Source organism: Priapulus caudatus, unplaced genomic scaffold, assembly GCF_000485595.1.
Source record: "Priapulus caudatus unplaced genomic scaffold, Priapulus_caudatus-5.0.1 Scaffold1538, whole genome shotgun sequence".
NCBI lineage: Eukaryota > Metazoa > Priapulida > Priapulimorpha > Priapulimorphida > Priapulidae > Priapulus > Priapulus caudatus.
The window spans coordinates 61,641-66,119 of NW_014578599.1; the positions used below are offsets into that span (position 1 = coordinate 61,641).

General features: G+C 52.3%; 1 long non-coding RNA gene across 1 annotated transcript; it reads left to right on the forward strand.

Annotated features, from left to right (window-relative positions):
• Positions 1-353: 353 nt before the first annotated feature.
• LOC106816933 lies at positions 354-2,139 on the forward strand. Its single transcript, XR_001394958.1, has 4 exons — positions 354-514; positions 811-852; positions 1,109-1,301; positions 2,081-2,139. It is a non-coding gene; the product is annotated as an uncharacterized LOC106816933 (long non-coding RNA).
• Positions 2,140-4,479: the final 2,340 nt, after the last annotated feature.

A 4,479-nucleotide genomic window follows, 5' to 3' on the forward strand; every position in this document is an offset into this window, starting at 1 on the left:
GTTGAATTCGAGTATAAATATATTCAGTTACACTTAATTTTAATGATGAATGATCTATGTGTAACTACGTGTTAGGCGGATATATCTATATATTTTTATATTATGTAATTATGTGACGTATTTAACGCACGGCATGTTTTTTATATTGCCTACCGTAGCTGTAGGAGAATGCGACATTAAACAAATAATTGTTTTTTTTGCGACAATTAAGCTTGCATCCCGATTAACAACCCACATATTAAAGTAACTCAGCTACTACTGCCTGCGAAATGACTACTAACCAAGCTAACTGAAAAACATAGCCTGTCCCCGTCGTTCACTCCTCTTTCACACCCGTAGGCCGCCGAGCAGGAACCACGTGCATGCGGCGCTGCCGGCGCCAGACAAGCCGCTGGCGCTCCCTGCCGGTGACAACCTCAATCCAGTCGTAGAGGTTGAACAGCAGCAGAAGCGATTCGATTCGACGGGCATGTTCCACTGGTGTCCCGACCGACCGATTGAGGAGTGCATCCTGGTACGTACCTAGTGGCCAATCCACACATCTTCACTGCAGCCTAATCCGTACTCTTACTGCAGCCCAGTCCATACCCACACTGTAGACCTGTCTCTCCTCTTCTCTCTTTCTATCTCTTTCTCGCTCTCGCACTCTCTTTCTCTCTTTCGCCTTCTATCCCACTCTTTCTCCTACTCTCGCTCTCGCTCTCTCTCTCTCTCTCTCTCGTTCGCCTTATATCCGTCTCTTTCTCCTCTTCTCGCTCTCGCTCTCTCTGTCTCTCTCTCTCTCATCTCTCTTTCTCTCTGCGCCCTCAGGACCGCAACCAGGCGCCATGACAGTGCTGAACGGTCTGACCTGTCTCTCCCTCTTCTCTCTTCTATCTCTTTCTTCAGCTCGTCGCACTCTCTCTTCTCTCTTTCGCCTTCTATCGCCTCTTTCTCCTACGTTGGTTTTCCCTCTCTCTCGCTCTCGCTCTCTCTCTCTCATCTCTCTCTCTTCTCTCTCCTCCGTCTCTTCTCTCTGTCTCTTCTCTACTTCTATCTCTCTTTCTCCTTCTGTGCGCCCTCAGACCGCAAACCAAGGCCGGCCATGACAGTGCTGAATCGGTCACAGTGGCGTATGTCTATTCGCCGAGCCGGACTCGCCGCTGATTGGTCTACGGAACCTCGTCATGCCGCTGCGCGCCTCCAACTTTCACTACCACGAGCTGAAGCACGTTGTCATACTGGGAAACCTCGAACTACAATCAAGCGCGAAGTGGCGCAAACCTTCACAAATCTGCCCAATGATCCTCTAAATACTAGAGGTACGTACACTGTGTGTGACGGTGTGTGTGTGACGTGTGTGTGTGTGTGTGTGTGTGTGTGTGTGTGTGTGTGTGTGTGTGTGTGTGGTGTGTGCGTGTGTGGTGGACGTGTGTGTGACGCCTGTGATGTGTGTGTGTGTGTGTGTGCTGTGTGTGTGTGTGTGTGTGTGTGTGTGTGTACTTGTGTGTGTGTGTGTCTGTGACGTGTGTGTGTGATTGTGTGTGTGTGTGACGTGTGTGTGACGTGTGTGTGACGTGTGTGTCAGGCATTTGTGTGACGTGTGATTGTGTGATCGTGTGTGCTGACGTTGTGTGACGTGTGCTGTGTGAACGTGTGTGTGACGTGTGTGTGACGTGTGTGTGACGTGTGTGCGTGACGTGTGTGTGACGTGTGTGTGACGTGTCTGTTACGTGTGTTACTTGTGTGTGAGCGTGTGTGTGAACGTGTGTGCTGACGTGTGTGTGACGTGTGTGTGAGCGTGTGTGTGACGTGTGTGTGACGTCTGTGTGACGTGTGTCTGTGACGTGTCTGTGTGACGTGTGTGTGACGTGTGTCTGTGACGTGTGTGTAACGTGTGTGTGACGTCTGTGTGACGTGGCTGTGACGTCTGTGTGACGTGTGTTTCAGGGCTCGCCGCTCAGCGCGGCCGACCTGCGCTGCCGGTGAAACGTCCAACCATGTGTGACATGTGGACACGTGCTGGACGTGCGTGTAACGTGTGTTGTGACGTTGTGTCTGTGCAACGTGTCTTGTGACGTCTGTGTGACGTGTGTTTCAGGGCTCACCGCTCAGCCGCGCCGACCTGCGCGCCGTGAACGTCAACCTGTGTGACATGTGACACGTCTGTGACGTGTGTGTAACGTGTGTGTGACGTGTGTCTGTGACGTGTCTGTGACGTCTGTGTGACGTGTGTTTCAGGGCTCACGCGCTCAGCCGCCGCCGACCTTGCCGCCGTGATACGTAAACTCTGTGTGACCATGTGACGATCACTGTCGGCGAAGGTCGCAGGAATCGAAGGAACGCGACGCTAAATAGCCGACAAAGAAGCCAATCCTCGCCTCGCTCAGCATCAAGGGCCAGTTGCACTTTCTGACGACAACGCTGCCTTCTGCAAGGGACAAGGTGCGTCGCCGTGCCGCGGGGTGGGTGCGGTGCGCGGCGTGTGGCGCAGGCGATAGAGATGGGGTGGGTATGATGTGTAGGGGTGGAGGATAGAGGTGATGTGTGTAGATGGAGTGCTGGAGGTGGAGCGTGGGGTGTAGTTTGGGGTGTAGCTGTGGGGGTGTAGTGTGGGGGTATTAGTGTGGGTGTATAAGTGGTGGCCGGGAGTGTGGAGGTGTTGGTTTGGGTGTATGTGGGTGGAGTGTGGGGCGTGTTAGTGTGGGGTGTATCGTGTGGGGGTGGGGTGTGGGGGCGTAGTGTGGGGTGTAAAGTGGGGGGGTGTAGTGTGGAGGTGGAGTGTGGGATGATGGAGTGTGGAGGTGGAGTGTTGGGTGTAGTGTGGGGGTGTAGTTGGTGCGGGGTGTTAGTGTGGGGGTGTAGTGTGGGAGGTGTGAGTGTGGGGTGGAGTGTGGTGGTGTAGTGTGGGGTGTAGTGTGAGGGTGTAGTGGTGGGGGTAGTAGTGTGGGGTGTAGTGTGGGAGTGTAGTGGGGGTGTAGTGTGGGGGGCATGTCAGTTGTGGGAGTGGTAGTGCGGGTGTAGTGTGGGGGTCGTAGTGTGGGGGGAGTGTGGGGTGTAGTGGTGGGGTGTAGTGTGGGGTGGAGTGTGGGGGGTGTAGTGTGGGGTGTAGTGTGGGGGTGTAGTGTGGAGTGTAGTGTGGGGGTGAAAGTCGTGGAGATTGGAGTGTGGCGGGTGGAGTGTGGGGGTTGCGAGTGTGGGGGTGTAGTGGGGACGGTGTACCTGTGGGGTGTAAGTGTGGGTGTAGTGTGAGGGTGTAGTGTGAGGTGGAGTGTGGGTCTGGAGTGTTGCGGGTGGAGTGCTGGGTGTAGTGTGGGGTAGTGTGGGGGGTTGGGTGTGGGGGTGTAGTGTGGGGGTGTAGTGTGGGGGGAAGTGTGAGAGATGGAGTGTGGGGGTGGAGTGTGAGGGGTGTTAGTGGTGGAGGTGTAGTGTGGGGTGTAGTTGCGGGTGTGTGGGGGGTGTAGTGTGGGTGTAGTTTGGGTGTAGTACGGGGGTGTAGTGTGAGGGTGATAGTGGGGGGGTGTAGTGTGGGGTGTAGTGTGGGGGTGCAGTGTGGGGTGTAGTGGGGGGTGTAGTGTGGGGGTGTACGTTTTGGAAAAGCGGAGTATGCTGGTTAGGGGGGGGGGGGGTTTTTTTGTTTACGTCTATAATAAAAGTGTGTATATATTATATATATATATATAATATAATAAATAAATACTTGTTACTTAACTATAGATAGTTATAGTCCTATCGTCGACTTGCTCAGCGCGCCTGGATAGAATTGTTCATTGTTCATTAGCCATCGTTTATTGATCATTGTTCATTGTTTGTTGTTTGTTGTTTGTTGTCTAGGCGACGGCAGGGATTCCCAGCTGGGCAACCCGCTGGTGTTACAGAGGAAGGGTTCTGTACATGGTGCTAACGTTCCAATGATCACAGAACTAAGTGAGTGGCGTTGTTCTCACGTGAGGGCTATCTGTCTGGTCAATGCTGTTCTCACGTAGATATGTGACTATTGCGATCATACATGTCAATATATACACTGTCTGTATATCACTATCTATAATATATCCTAAAATATGCTAACATCTGCTAACGTCTGCCGACATCTGCCAACATCTGTCAACATCTGCCAACATCTGCCACGTCTGCTAACGTCTGCCAACATCTGCCAACATCTACCAACATCTACCAACATCTACCAACATCTACCAACATCTGTCAACATCTGCCAACATCTGCTAACGTCTGCTAACGTCTGCTAACGTCTGTTAGTGTCTGCCAACATCTGCCAACATCTACCAACATCTGCCAACGTCTGCTGACGTCTGCAAACATCTGCCAACATCTACCAACATCTTTCAACATATACCAACATCTGTCAACGTCTGCTAACGTCTGCTAACGTCTGTTAGTGTCTGCCAACGTCTGACAACATCTACCAACACCTACCAACATCTGCCAACGTCTGCTAACGTCTGCTAACGTCTGCTAACGTGATTTTTGCAGTCAACGACT